Consider the following 16,945-nt stretch of genomic DNA (forward strand, 5'->3'; position numbering starts at 1 on the left):
ATAATATATAAATATATATAAAGTCGTGTGTGTATAGCTTATACACATGACAGGACACGCATATCTTTTACATTTTTATTCATTCAGAATATTTACATACTATTTGAAAATGAAAGAGGCTGGGATTTTGTTTTATATCATTTGTTTATATTGTTCAGTAGTATATGCCTAAATGAGGCCGTAGCACAGTTAACGGACGAGCAGAGGTGGTGACGTCATCGAGTCCGCTGCTGTTCCAATCGCAGGTACGTACTCGCGTGCTCGCAAGTATGTGCTTGAAGTACAGACTTGCCAAGTACGTGCTTGCAAGTCATCGAGTCCGTAGTACGCGTGCTAGGAATTGAGAAACGGCCAGAGTGTCTCCGACAGGCTCTCCGGCTACGGAGAGGGCTCTCGTCTACAGCACTCTACGGAGGACTGTAAACCGGCCTAACTTTCACCATCAACACCGGCCCCCTTCTTCGCACGGCTGTCAACATCCGGAACATTCGCTAGTTAGATTTTCTCAAACAGAAGTTACAAAACAAGATCTAGTAGTAAGTACGGGTAGCATAGAACTAACGTTAGCCAAGGGAGGCTCCATGGCCGTTTCGCAATTCGCATACTTGTGCGTGCTCGTGTGCTCGTGGACTCGTGAAACGTCATCAGTCGTTGCCCGAGCACTGTTCCAATTCGAAGCACGCATCAAGCGAGTACTGTCGTAAATCCCGGAAGTGTTCTTGATGCGTGCTCGATCTCGCCGTTTCACCATGCGTTTCACCAAGCATGCATCGGAGGTGGCTCGTGTGTGCTTGCAATCGCTATAAATCCCAGGATGCATTTTGCACTCGCAGCAGTACGATGGCGGACAATATGGAGAAGACGCACAACTGTAGCTTAAGTTACTCTTAACTTATATATATATTTATATAATATAATAATAATAATAATAATAATTATATAAGATAATATATAAATATATATAAAGTCGTGTGTGTATAGCTTATACGCATGACAGGACACGCATATCTTTTCAATTTTATTAATTCAGAATATTTACATACTATTTGAAAATGAAAGAGGCTGGGATTTTGTTTTATATCATTTGTTTATATTGTTCAGTAGTATCTGCCTAGATGAGGCCGTAGCACAGTTAACGGACGAGCAGAGGTGGTGACGTCATCGAGTCCGCTGCTGTTCCAATCGCAGGTACGTACTCGCGTGCTCGCAAGTATGTGCTTGAAGTACAGACTTGCCAAGTACGTGCTTGCAAGTCATCGAGTCCGTAGTACGCGTGCTAGGAATTGAGAAACGGCTCATGTTTCTAAATCAAAATATAGCTGCGAGCGGCAATGTGGGGGTCAAGCATATTGGGACTTGATAAACTAATTTTGCTGGACGGACGTAATCGGCTAGGTGGCTACATGACGACCGTCTCGGTAATCGTGATACCGACAGCCGGTGGGATGAGCATTATGCGAGTACGCGTCAATGTTTACCAAATGGGAAAATGACCCCACCTAGAGGTAAGGGCGCAAAACAGTCTGCCTGAAAGAACAAATGTCACAAATACATAGGGGTATTCGGAACAATATCCCTAAAAGAGACACAATGTAAACAAGCATCCGTTCTGGAGGTGGTTCGTGAAGCATCTAATCCAGTGGGAATTGCAGTTTATATTGTAAGTGGGCGGAATGGTAAATATAGTCATTGTTGCAATATACATTAAGTACCGCTTGTGCAGAGCTTGAGCGCTGTTCAGCGCAACTGACATTGATATAAATGAAGTAGTGTTCTGATTGTATGCTGTATGTCAGATTTACATGATGATTGAATATGATTGATATGTTATCAGTTTTATATAACACAGTATATGATATGACCATGAAAAAATACATATGATTAGATTTTACTGACAATGAAAGTTATTGGCAAATGTTTATCACAATGAAAATACATTGAAGTTGCTTCCTAAGGGCTGGAATAGACTTTCTGCTAACAACGCACCCCTAAAAGTCAAATCACACCAAATTATTTATTAGTTATGATATGTCAAAGGGTTGCTGAGAAATTGGCTTACTTCCTATTTGCCGGCTTCGCGGTCAAATATGATTGGCTGTCACGGATATTTCTGCAAGAAATAATATACTAGCTATATGGGGAGGTCTGATAGTATCACCAGACATTGAAAATAAGTTTGAAATATACTCATGTGAAGAGAGAGGAGTTAAATCACATCTACATTAATAACAGCGCCCCTAGAGGCCAAAGGTCACCAGATTCATTGGGTGTCCCCATGATGATGTCATGGGTCTACAGGTATGTACCAAGGTTGGTTATGATGGCCGTTTCTCAATTCGCGTACTTGTGCGTGCTCGTGTGCTCGTGGACTCGTGAAACGTCATCAGTCGTTGCCCGAGCACTGTTCCAATTCGAAGCGCGCATCAAGCGAGTACTGTCGTAAAACCCGGAAGTGTTCTTGATGCGTGCTCGATCTCGCCGTTTCACCGAGCATGCATCGGAGGTGGCTCGTGTGTGCTTGCAATCGCTATAAATCCCAGGATGCATTTCGCACTCTCAGCAGTACGATGGCGGACAATATGGAGAAAACGCACAACTGTAGCTTAAGTTACTCTTAACTTATATATATTTATATAATATAATAATATAAGATAATATCTAAATATATATAAATTCGTGTGTGTATAGCTTATACACATGACAGGACACGGATATCTTTTCAATTTTTATTCATTCAGAATATTTACATACTATTTGAAAATGAAAGAGGCTGGGATTTTGTTTTATATCATTTGTTTATATTGTTCAGTAGTATATGCCTAAATGAGGCCGTAGCACAGTTAACGGACGAGCAGAGGTAGTGACGTCATCGAGTCCGCTGCTGTTCCAATCACAGGTACGTACTCGCGTGCTCGCAAGTATGTGCTTTAAGTACAGACTTGCCAAGTACGTGCTTGCAAGTCATCGAGTCCGTAGTACGCGTTCTAGGAAATGAGAAACGGCCGATATGTCAAAGGGCTGCTGAGATATCGGCTTACTTCCTGTTTGGCGACTTGGCGGTCAAATTTGATTGGCTGTAGCGGGCAAACGGTTTTGAATTTGAAAAAATCTATTCGATGTTTTTTATCAAGCATGGCCTGAATATCATGTGTGCCAAGTTTCGAGATGATTGGAGAACATTTGTTATAGGAGATGCATTTTGAAGGTTTGTGACATAAACCAAGATGGCGGAAAATCCATCATGTCACAAAATGACGTCATAGGGTGCTTTGAACTCGGCTTGGACTAAGGCTTCCAATGATCCCTTGTTTGTGAATATTGGACGAATGGGTCGAAAGTTATGAACATGAATACATGTCCAACTTTGACCTGATGGTGGCGCTAGAGCTGATGAGCTAGCGACCTCAAATTTGCTTCATGGGCTAATGGGACTGCCATAGAGTCCCATGGCAGGAAAATAATAAGAAAATGTACGAAAACAATAGGTTGTCTCACAGCTTCGCTGCTTGACCCCCAATGAGGTAAAATTGCCATTAAGGAAGGAAGCATAGTATGCCTTGCGACTATGCTTCGCAGTATGCCTTGCGAAACCCAGTATGCTTTTCGAGACACTTCATGATTGGTTGATGAAACGCTACCAGGAACGCCATCATAACCGAAACGCCCAAGCCTGCAACTGGACCCTTCTCAACCTATCACCCCTACCTTTTGAGGTCCTTAAAGGGTCGATTTTAAAGGTTGGGTAGGTGATTTGCGAAACGCCAGCAGATTTTGAAAATACACAACTCAAATGGTCCTACCCCCTCTCCTTCAACGCTGACTCTGACTCCACCCATTCCAAGTACCTGGACGCGCAATCATGCACGAGCGCGAACAGAGATGCGCGAGAGCGAGCCAGGCTAGCTTAGGTTTTCGTTTAACAACATGGCACTACATTCAGCTGTAAGTTGCACCCAGTACCGCGGGAATTAGGAGTGCTGGGGGTGCTGCAACACCCCCTGTCCGAGGCCCTGTCTTATCACAGAAAACGATCATTTCTAAAAACTCCGGCCAAAGTGGAGATTTCTGAAAACGCCGGTTATGTGTTGTCGTGTCAACGGGGAGAAACGGGATTTTAGGTTCTGAAGCGTCACATTATGCACCAGGAAATGCTTAACGTCATGTGAGCGCCCGCTGTACCGTATTGGTCCGAATATAAACACAAACCCCATTGTAAGACGACCTATATTTGGAAAAAAGATTTGAAGACCAGATCCGTTTTTTATGAATAAATAAATTGTATTCATTGAAATAATATACGAAAATAAAAAGGCATCGAAAAAAACACTGCATTGCCACTAAACAGTAGTGCAAATAGGCCGTACTGATGTGTACACCAAAGACTATTCCTGACACTCCTCTGCCCCGCAGTGTTCGCTCTGGCTGTGGTCGCTCCGAACTGTTTCGGCCCGTGGCAAAGCGAGTCATCCTCGCGCTGTCCAAGGCATTTTGAGACGCAGCATTTATTTAATGCTCATATGACCTAGTGCTGAAAAAAGGTTATATGAAAAAGTGTGAGGGTAGCGGTGGTGCGCTAAACTTGTTCTGTGAGCAGCTAGATGTGAACGATCGATTTTCAACTGTCCGCGCATGCACTGGTGTAATTGAGCTGCGCTGCTATACATCTTTTTTTATCAATGTAACGAGTTGCGAGTCTAGTGCAGGCTGAGTTTTTTTTTTCCCCAGCACCCCCTGCTGAGAATACGTTCTCGCTGCAATGGTTGGACCAGATGTTATAAACATTAAACGGTCACATAAATCATTACTATTTTTAGAAAATTTATGTTTGTTTCATATAATTGTATTGGAAGTCCTGGTTTTCACTAGGGTTGCCGCGGTGTGGACATTTTCACACCGAGTAATACACTCGTCCCCACACCGGTATTACCGAGTATAAACGGTATAAACTTTGAAACTAGGTCAACCGCCACACAAGCATCGGTTTTTAGACCCTTCTCGTCCTTCAGTTGCCGCCAACGTTCGAAAGCAGCGCCTAGGATTATTCTTGATTTCAGTTTTTCTCTTTCAGCGTTTTTATTATCAATTACTCTCTGAAAAAGAGTTTTCCTTCTCTTTGCTGGTGGTGGTGGTGGTGGTGGGGATGGTGGCGTCTTGTCTGCCATGGAAATTGTCTTCTACTGCTAGGTCCAAATGTGGATTAACTAGTTCCAGTAGCTACCGCAGGATAACAACAAACAGGAGCTTGCTCTGGGTCACGAGCTCTGGGTCACGAGTACTGCACGAAGGGGTCGCGCGCGGGGCGCGGGGGAGGGGGAGTGCAGTACGACCGTTTGATTGACGTACTTACTGTCCAATGCAACTCGGTGGCAATGGAAATGATTGGCTGGAGTTTTTCGAGCCCTGCCCGTTCCACAGATGATTGACTTGTTTAATTTTCATGTCAGTACTTCTAACTCAGTGGCTGTAAGCGGGTTATGATAAGGATTTCAAGTAATTTTGCAAAAATGGCCAAAAAAGCAAATCACCTATACAACCTTTAAGATGGCTTGTAATCACAATCACACCTGGTGGTAAAATATTTAAAGCAATGAGCTTAAGGTAAATACAATTTAGAGATCTTTTTTTTTTTACGGAAAAAACACATTTAAATCTTAACCCTGGGGCAAACTTACTCATGTAACACCAAACAGAAAAGGTAATCTCTCCTGCCAGATGATAGGGCAGTCACTTTAGGAAAGACGTAAGTAGTATAGTCATCCAATATCTGGGAAGTGACCCTCAAACTTTACAACCTACTACCTCACACCAAAGGACTGCTCTCCTCAGACACCCTGAGGGGCACCTCTTCAAGGTGCAAGGACCCCAAGAACCTATAGGAGGAAAGTTGACTGAAATTAGGTTTTAATAATAGCCACAATTTTACTCATCCTAAATTATTCATAACATGCTGGAGAATACAAATTTCAACATCATTCATTTGTTTACTTACAACATACTGCATATCATTAATATATCACAAATCATCATCATCCTCATTTCATTCAATGGTCTGAACCTCTCACATAACAATTCAAGAACAATTATAATGAGGTATAAATGCAGTAAGTAGTTATATTTCAGATATTTAAATGTAGTATGTTAAATATTTTAATGTCATTTTATTGTCTGTCATTTCAAGAAATTATTCTAGATTGGATCGCCCTCCCGGGCCAATCACAGCCCCCCTTGTATCCCTGGTCCAAACAAAGGGAAATGAGATTGCTAATTGGGTTAATTGCCTGCTATCAGTTGGGTGAAGAGAACGAGAAGAAGGCAGAGCCATTGGCTGTATGCGACACACACACACACACACACACACACACACACACACACACACACACACACACACACACACACACACACACACACACACACACACACACACACACACACACACACACACACACACACACTTAACTTTATGACATTTGCCCTTAAATAAGTGAATATGTTCACTATGGAGCAGTAATATAATGTAATATGCTGTATCCTATTTCATTTATTTAGCTGACACTTTTGTTCAAAGCAGCTTACAATTAGTGCCTTTAGCAATAAAGATACAGCAAAGAAATTGCAAGAAGCATGCAAATATAAAGACAACTTTTTTTTTCTAATAATAATATTGTTATTATCATACATTTACTTTTAAACTGCATATGATGTACTTGAACATATTTGTTAGGGTATGTAGGGTTTAGGCTTTCCTGATGTCAGTGGGAAGCTAAATAAGTAAATAATCAAGATTTTGTTGAGCGGCGGCTAGGGTCCCCTCATAGTGAGCGAGTAGTAGTCACAGAGCAAAGTGGACTGGCTGGGGTGTATGGTTTGATAATGGCCTGGATGTAGAATGGCCCAGGGCAGTTCAAAGCATGGTAGGCAAGCACCAGTGACTTGAATTGGATTCGAGCAGCCAACAACAGTAACCAGTGCAGGGTGCAGAGGAGTTGTGTAAAAATGGAGAACTTGGGTAAGTTGAAGAGACCAGCCGACTTGCTGCATTCTGGATGAGATGCTGAGAACGAATGGCACATGGTTAGAGCGCGAGGACCAATACGGACGGTTAGAGGCATGTCGTTTACTATCTTGGTGGTTCAGGGATCGCTGTCCCTTTTAAGGATTACGAGCGTCTCATGACGTCAGAGCCCATGCGGGATTTGTTTACCTTCAGCACGTTTTGATTTCCTGTTTCTCTCTTACTAAATAAACGAGTCACACAACTGTGTGCTCAACGTGTGAAATAGGGTGTATGCACTAAGCTGTGTGACGTACTTCCTGTTTCAAATAATACAGCTCGGTTGCTTCCGGTCTGTGTGTTTATCGCGCTAGCCTGCTGACTTTAATACTGTAAACATGGATCAAGACCGCAAACATCTAAAAACTGGACCTTTTCAGAGGCAGGAGACAACCTACGCAGAGCACTGCTGTGTCCCCCACTGTACAGCGTCAGCAAAATTCAACGGGGTATTAAAGGCCCACTATGCAACTTCGGGCATGTCTTCGCTGTTTTCTTGGTTTTGGCACGCACATTTCTCTACACAGCGCCCCCTAAAGCTTCGTAGTAGATATTTCACAACACTGTCGTAACAACTCGTTGACGTCCCTTCCCCATGCTCTTCTACGCGAGCCCTGTGCATTTGTTTTCAAAGAAGCCGGCGAATGCGCGGAGCCATGTCCGAAATAGATGTTCATAAAGTGTAGGCAAGGTTATACATTTTTAAAATGGTGTATTTGCATTGCAATAAACATAAATCCATCATTTTTTATAGTTGACGGGGAGAATTTATACCCTAGGTTATAATTATTTTATCTTAGGTTGAACAGAACAATCAGTGTAAGAGGTTTGGCCAACATAATAATCGAAATAAACAAGAACCTGGATTCGGGGATTCAGTCTGTATCTGGGGGACGAGACAGACGAACAGCAAAACACCCATGGAAACAAAGGTGTTTATATGGTTGCAACCAAGCAAGCTAGAAACAAACAGGGCTCACAACAAAACGGTCGAGAAAACAATTTTTACAGGGCTCAAAAAAATGGTTGAGCAAACACATGTGTACAGAGACTATCAGAATCAAGAATATTACGCAGACAAAGTTCACCCAAGGGTACTTTCAATTTCAAAAGCAACACGGCCGAGTCGGCGTCTGATTTGCAGTCTTCTTTTTCTTTCAGTTCGAGCTATTCCTGAAAAGCTTGCCCAACGTTTACTCGTGTCTGGCCTCTCTGTCGGTCTGTCTCCCTTTTCTCTTCTTCTGTTCCTCCGACATTGGGTTTCTCTGTCTCTTTTTAGTCGGCTGATCTATGATGAATATAACAATCCATTAGTTACTTGTGTTTATATTGAGCCGGTTCCGTGTTTGTGGGTCTGTGCCGTAAAGCAATTCGTTACTGTAGTGACCATAGTAGTGACCCTTGCACAGAAGCATACGGCCGACATCTTTATTTTTTCTGGGTGGAAATAGTAACATAGTTACGCCATTAAATGCGTTTATGGAAACATTTTTAGCGAGAAATGTGCATTTTACTTTCAGAATGTTCGCTCGGTGAATGTGAAGGATGTTTGGTTTGATAGTTATGATGAAGAGTGAACGCTCCGTTCACTTGCATGGACAGAGTGTCTGGCTGCTAAAGCAACCTCAACGTCTTGGCGGACTATTTCTCTGCTGATCAACACTACGAATGCTGGAAACACACCAGACACACCATGTGAAGTTATTTAACCCGATTATCGTTATTTATGAGTCCTTAGCCCAAGTGAAGGAGTTCAAGTACCTCGGGGTCTTGTTCGCGAGTGAGGGTACTATGGAGCGTGAGATTGGCCGGAGAATCAGAGCAGCGGGGGCGGTATTGCGTTCGCTTTACCGCACCGTTGTTACGAAAAGAGAGCTGAGCCGCAAGGCAAAGCTCTCTATCTACCGGTCGATCTTCGTTCCTATCCTCACCTATGGTCATGAGGGTTGGGTGATGACCGAAAGGACGAGATCGCGGGTAAAAGCGGCCGAGATGAGTTTTCTCAGAAGGGTGGCTGGCGTCTCGGGATAGGGTGAGAAGCTCAGTAATCCGTGAGGAACTCGGATTAGAGCCGCTGCTCCTTTACTTAGAAAGGAGTCAGCTGAGGTGGTTCGGGCATCTGGCAAGGATGCCTACTGGGCGCCTCCCTTTGGAGGTGTTTCAGGCACGTCCATTGGGGAGGAGAACTCGGGGAAGACCCAGGACTAGGTGGAGAGATTATATCTCAACTCTGGCCTGGGAACGCCTCGGGATCCCCCCGTCAGAGCTGGTCAATGTGGCCCAGGAAAGGGAAGTCTGGAGCCCCCTGCTTGAGCTGCTCCCCCCGCGACCCGACCCCGGATAAACGGATGACGATGAGATGAGATCGTTATTTATATCCGAGATTATTTAATCTAACCCGATCTAAACTCTATCATGCACCCAAACACGGCGGCGTTTGGGTTTCCTACCTCGGACAACAATTGCCTCGCAACTGGCTGTTTATATCTAGCCGGTGCCATGTTTGGGTGTGTGTCTGTGCCGTAAAGCATTTTCAAAACTATAATCTGACTACATTTCCGAGGATACTTCCGCTGCGTCACATCCGGATTGTGTCGGTCCGAACAGATCAAGTTGCATATGCGCTTTTTCACTGGAGAGGCGACATGGGTAAATGACACACCCACCAATCAACCCAGAAATGGATGCAGAACCATCAGCATAACTCTCAACCTGCATACTTAATGTAATTTTGGCTAAAAAAGTTGCATAGTGGGCCTTTAAGTTTTCATGGCTTTCCGAGCCAAACTGACGTGAGGAGTCGATGGATTGTGAACATACGCCGGGATGCATATGTCATCAACACTCACTCCAAGGTCTGTAGCAGACACTTTAGTCCCGACAAGTTGATTGAGCCAACTACTCCTCAGGGTCGAAGGAGACTTGCAAAAGGTGCCGTAGCGACCCTTTTTGAGTGGAACCAGTATACAGTCGAAACCCCAAGGCGCGGCGTGTGGGAGAGAGTTGATCGGTTCGTCGAAACTGCCTCTCCGGAAGATGAAGTTGATCTCCTATTCAACGATCAAGACTACTGCTCTCTTTGAACCGACTGCCATGGAAATGTCCGCATCCGCTGCTGAAAGCGTCTCAAATGAAGTACAGGAGCTGAGAGTTTGGACTGCAGCGGTTTGCTGGCTCCGACGCAGACATCCGAATTTACACAAGGGAAGTCACTTTTTCACAGTCACATTTTTTGTATTAGTCTGTTATTAGCCTAGTCCCTACGTGACGGGGATATGTGTCAGTCAGGGACATTGTTGGTTAGAAAATAGCTTTACGCTACAGATTAATTTATAGTACTGTACCAAATTATTTCTTAATAGGTCGGTGAATGATTAATAGGACACAAGTAGTGGCATGTTGAGAGATGGTGTAATTGGAGTTGGGGATGTCCATGTCTTATCAGAATTTATATACGTGACCACACCAATAGTACAAAAACAAACAACATTTATAATACAGATTTGTGTAAAGACTTACAGAGACGTGTTTCCAGTTCAAGTCTACAAAAGTTTATTTTTAAATGGTTGAAAAAAGTCATGTTATTATTCTATGAGATGAAAATAGGAGCTGAAACAGATATATGGAAGAAATACAGGTCACCGTGCTACATAATATATATATATATATATATATACACGATAAAATCTTAATCTTAGTAGTTACTGTTGACATTATTTTGGTAACAATGTATACTTTTGATGTACACTTCTAATTGAAAATTTTTATGCAATGTCTTTTGTGAATAGATTTGCCAGCTACAACCATCTGATAGCTTTTTGGTCTTTGATTGAGCCTTCTCTACAAGATGGTCCGTGTTTCCAGAGCCAAATCAGCTGTCCAGAAAAAAGAAGTGGTCGCACCTGCACGTGCATCAACAGTACTTTATAAGTAGTTACAGATGTAATTATACGTGATGCCATTGCATTTGTATTTGTTGTTTTTGAGCTATACTTTTTTTCTTTTCCTCTCAGAGACAGCTGCTCCAGCCCATAGATTAACTCTTTCTTTTTTCATCCCTTGGCTGCTGAATCACAAAGCTTGATCTAAGAGAAAAAGGTAAATCATTAGAAATATAACCTCAGCATCATGGGTGTAAAAAACAACTTGTTTCTTATGAAGGTAAGTAAAAGCGTCTTTGAGTGTCTAGGAAAAAGCGCTATATAAATTCAATGCATTGTTATTATTATTACTTCAACGGTGCTAGAAAAAGCCTACCACCCTGAATGCTTACTATTATATTCTCTCCCTCTTAAAATAAAGATGTTTTTTTTTAAAGCGGACTCCAAGAATCACAATTATTCCAATGTACCTGTACTTCTGCTGTGCAAACGACAATAAATATCTTGCTTATTGAAAAGTTGTAGCCTTGTACTCATTACCTTGACTATATTAAATTGTGTGTGAAAAACAGGGAGACATGAAAAACATTCAAGTTGGTGGCCCTTGAGGACTACACTTAGCTACTGCTTAACCGAACAAACACCACTGAACAGGGATGAACACAGCTTCCTGCCTAGACTCAAACTGTGGTGCCTCGCTCTTCCCCATCGACCTGTAGCACAAGGCTCTCACGCTGACCTGCACTGTCAGCTTGTCTTTATTGGACACTGAATGAAATGACATATACAAATTCATTAAGCTTCAATTGTACTGGGTTACTCGCATCATCACATCTATAACATGTTACTACATGGAAAGAAACGTTAGGTAGCTAAGTAATGCTACTTTTATATACACAAAACCGTGGCTGTACTTAAACTATTATTACTCAACACAACAGGCAAACATCAAGGCTGATATAAAACACTCGTTAAGAAATCTTGTTGGCGTTTGCTGTTCCTGCATCGTAATACACGTTCGACAGTGACAGTTAACTGACAGATTAGACTTTGACAGTAGCTAGCGTCTGTTAGACGTCGTTTTCTTACCTTCGTAGCTGTGAATGTAGGTCGAAGCATACAGCCTAAACCCCTTCTCCAATCTGCTTGTCGGAGTTTTTGTTTCCCGACATAAACGATGCACATCTGTGATATTTATTGTCGGCAGCTCCTGTAAACACCGGGTGTAGAACGTCGCCATCTTGGAACCGGAAGCTGATGAGCTGTATTACGGCGAATCAGGAAGTGCTTGTGCAAGTAGCCTATTGTATCTCTCACTTATGGCAATTTCCACAGGGTTATCATTAATATTGATGCATAGGGGTTGTTTATAACTCGTGAATAATATTGTTTAGACCACGGTCTGGGGGAATACTCTGATTCTGATTGGCTGCAGTGCGTGCATTAACTGCTGATATAGCCCTACAGACACCTGCTAAGTAGTTCCAGTCAGTGTTTAGATTCTCTGCCCGATATTTCCCACCACTATACTCGGGCCGGGCCTTTGATCGAGCGTTTTTATTTTTATTTTACAATTGGTTTATTGGCCTAATCTGAGGAGAAATCTATGCCATAAACAGAAATATTATAGGCCTTTATTACACGGGTCTTCTCAATGCCGTGGAACGCTCCGTTCATGGGTAGTAGTCCCGTGACTTGTCTATCCCAGCGTCTTCCGTTGCTAAGCGACGTCACCGTCTTTGCGGACAAATTATTTCTCTGCTGATCAACACTACGAATGGCCAAAAGACTAGTATCCCCCCCCCCTTAAATAAATACTATGGCAGAATTATTATTATTATTATTATTATTCTCATTCAACTTGAACATGTGTTTTTACAGTAGAGTGGTGGAGGGATGACGTATGTTGGCCAACCCGGAAGTGAGCGTCGCCCTGGATTCCCTCGACAAAAAGCCAACGGGTTTTGCCCATGGACATAATAAAGGATGGACCACGGACTGGAAAATGGCCGCCCATTCATTCCTATGCAAACTGCTCAGTGGCGCATGGTAACCAGGGCTGTAGTGGAGGGTAAACGCACGTAAACGCCGTTTACGCACCTCTGGAATTTAGGAAATAGCGTTTACGCACCTCAAAGGTCCCTGTGCCTTGTAATCTGCCGTTGGAATAATCGGAAATAAATTCAGCATCATTTTAAAACACCTAAGACAAGGTTTCATATTGTTGAACAAATAAACGCTGTAATCTGAATCATTTTCATCTGCGCTGTAGGCCTATGCTATTATGGTCTGTGACCCTCCAATCAGTGCCTTGCGGCTGCGGCAGCGACACCAATCAGGATCCAGGAAAATATGTAAACAGGAAGTATGTATACACATGGCCCTGTGCGTTGTGGATTATCATGCCTGCCTACCTGTCATTAATTAGCCATGGATATCAGGCGATTTTTGAAGAGACCTTCGAGTGCTCCCACTCCAACAGATGCCCGAAAAAGGCCTCAAGTACAAAGTAAGACTGAAGATGATCAATTCACATGAGTTGTTTTTGTGATTTATAAATCAATTTTACTTGACGAACTATTAAGTGACTACGAGCATTCAGATTGGCCAATGCGTAGTCATGCTATCCGTGTACTGCCCACGTCAAAATGAGTGAAAGTCAGTCAGAGTTTTACTGTCCATATTAAACTCCGGTTTCGGCGTATCAACTTCGCTATAGCTTGGTCGCTATGTTAAAGCCTCAATTTGGAGATGCGAGGTTGGCGGTTGCAGCCGTGGACTCCGCGGCTGAACCGTGGATCGGGCGGATGACGCGACAAAAAAATATATTTTAATTAAATTCGGGCGTTTGGCGGTTAAACCAATAAAAATAAAAATATTTATAAATATTTGTATTTTATGTATTATAAATATTTTTTTTTATTTATTTTTTATTTAAAGTTATTTTCCCAGCAAACTGGCCTGTTCCCTAGAGGAGCAGTATGGGGAATCCAAGTTGAAACAACTTGCCCAAAGGTTCAGACTTAATGACAGAAAAATTCTTGAAGGCTATAGGGATTTTAAGGATAACTCAAGCATCATTCCAGAAAACCTTGCACCACCCCTGAATATCGACCATCTCATTCCAGTTAGCACTACTGAGCGTGAGAGGGGGTTCAGCTTAATGAACATCATAGTGTGCCCCCTGAGATGCAGTCTGCACTTGGTCACAGTGTCGTCCTTGATGTTTATTCAACTGAATGGCCCACCACTCAGCCACCACAAAGTTCAATCCAACACGTATGTGAAGTCCTGGCTGGTGAAGCACAGGGGAGCCATGAACTCCAGAACACGCCCCTGCAAGGCAGGACCTGACGTTGAAGACAAGGAGGCCCTCTGGGCACTACTGTGAAAAGCATGCATACTAATACACACACATACACACATGCCATAGATAGATAGTTCTTAATCTACACATACTTTTCTTTACTGTTGAAATTTGAATAACTTGAATAAACTACAAACTAGGGATTGGCTTTTTTGCCGATATCCGATATGCGATATTGTCCAACTCTAAATTTTCGATTCCGATACCGATGTCGATATTTGGGTTATTTTTCCTCAAACCTAATTTAGGTAACATTACATATCTCCTGTTGTGGAATTAACACAACCTGCTTAATGTTATTGTGATGCCCCACTGGATGCATTCTTGAATGCAACAAGTGTTAACTTTGTCTGTGCAAAATAAGAAAAATACTTCAACTTAATTTAAGGGAAAAGTGCCATGTTTATTTTTATTTTTTTAATGGTCTCAGACAACAGTTTGGATTACACTCTCCTTGAGATAATCTTGACAATGCCCACAACAAATAGGGCAAACTTGACTTCACAAATGATAAAACATTGTACCTGAACAACTATGTGCAACATAGCAGTATGTTTCTTTAACTAAAACTCAATAACCTTAATTGAATAAATGCACAAATATGAGTCAATTACAATGTGCACTGTACTGCACAATTTTGAAAACATTTATTTGAGCTATAAAAAAATAAATAAAAAAAATCGGTTTTAATGCAAAAAAAATCCGATACCGATATTGACAGATATTACATTTTTATGCTAATATCGGGCCGATAATATCGGTGGGCCGATAATATCGGACATCTCTACTACAAACACATTCATTGACTGTCATTGATTGATTTAATATGACTTTAATTGATAACATAATGGAATATAGCCAGGCTAGCCTTACAGAGTCGCAACACTTTGCGTTGCGTTGTGTCGAGGTCGGTCTGATCAAAAAATTCATAGTTTACCCGCCTCTAATTTGACCACTACAGCCCTGATGGTAACATACAGGAGTGATTTGCTTCTGCGGTATGTGGCCAGGACACGTGACCTAGTCCGTGACGTACCGGATGCAGAGATCTTCTTCTTCTTCTAGTTTAGTGGCGGATCATAGTTTTTCCCCATATACCGCGACCTACTGGACGTTGACAAGGACAAGGACGTTGGCAAATCATACTTTAAATCATGCAAATAAATTCAAAGAAAAAACCAAACTAACGAAACAAAATAAACAAAATAAAACAAACTAACAAAAGAAATGAATAAATAAAAAAAATATATATATATAATTAAGGTTAAATTCTTCTAATTAGGTTAGTATCTTTTAGCTAATTTATCAGCAATTTCATTGCCATATATTCCATGGTGGGCTGGAATCCAACAGAACTGAATAACTAAACCAAGGCTTATAATATTTAAAAGAAGATGCTTTACCTCTATCACCAAATCTTCACGTATTGAATTATTTGTTATAAAACTTAATATCTACAACCCATCTAAGAGCGGTTATTATTGTGGCCATCTCGATTGAGTATACTGATAAAGTCACCCACTCTATATCCATATCCTTTTTCAAAGTCTGGAATATATATGCCAATACCACATTGTCCTTTGGGATCTTTAGAACCATCTGTAAATATTTTCAGATATCCATAGAATGAAGTATTTAAATAACTTGAGCAGGCATTAGCAAAACTTTGCTTGGTGAGATGCTCGCTTTTTCGAAATGGAATAAGATGCAGCTGGGTAGGCGCTGAGAGGTGATGCACGAGGCATGATGGTGGCACGGCAGACAAGTAGAGGAGCATGATGGACTGGGATCACCACGTCAAGGTGCAGGCCAAGAGTGGGAACATAGAACAAAGACTCACATCACAAACTCAGACAGTCACAACAAGTAAAAAACATAAATACATGAAACATGCATATAAATACGAGACCAAAGACTCACATCACAAACTCAGACAGTCACAACATGTAAAAAACATATGAATACATGAAACATGTATATACAAGACCATAGACTCACATCACAAACTCAGACAGTCAAAACATGTATATGAATACGAGACACAATAGAACAAAGACTCACATCACAAACTCAGACAGTCACAACATGTAAAAAACATAAATACATGAAACATGCATATAAATACGAGACCAAAGACTCACATCACAAACTCAGACAGTCACAACATGTAAAAAACATATAAATACATGAAACATGTATATACAAGACCATAGACTCACATCACAAACTCAGATAGTCACAACATGTAAAAAAACATATAAATACATGAAACATGTATATACAAGACCATGGACTCACATATATATTTTTTTATTTAACCTTTATTTAACCAGGAGAAAAAAGTATTGAGATTATCGGGGGGTATACAACGTCAATACATAGCATTGTCAACTGTCATACATAGCTAACCATAACCCTGTCATACATAGCTAAACAAGCAAATGAAAATAAAATACCTACCAACGCAACTGAAATGTTAATATCAGACAATTTACAATATTATGAAAATTACGTAGGTCTCCCATAATCATTCAGGTAGTCAATAAAGACGCTGAAGTTGGCATCCGATTCGCAGCATCCGATTCGGCTTGAAAACCACTTAGAATCTTCAAATCGGTCCTGATTGAAAACCACTACACCTAGACT

General features: G+C 41.6%; 1 long non-coding RNA gene across 1 annotated transcript; it reads right to left on the reverse strand.

The window, feature by feature from the left end:
• Positions 1-10,579: 10,579 nt before the first annotated feature.
• LOC115542964 (uncharacterized) lies at positions 10,580-12,214 on the reverse strand. The gene is made up of 2 exons (XR_003976636.1): positions 12,022-12,214; positions 10,580-11,136 (listed from the first exon to the last, which is right to left on the reverse strand). It is a non-coding gene; the product is annotated as an uncharacterized LOC115542964 (long non-coding RNA).
• Between the last annotated feature and the right edge of the window lie 4,731 nt (positions 12,215-16,945).

Source organism: Gadus morhua, chromosome 4 (genome assembly GCF_902167405.1).
Source record: "Gadus morhua chromosome 4, gadMor3.0, whole genome shotgun sequence".
Lineage (NCBI taxonomy): Eukaryota > Metazoa > Chordata > Actinopteri > Gadiformes > Gadidae > Gadus > Gadus morhua.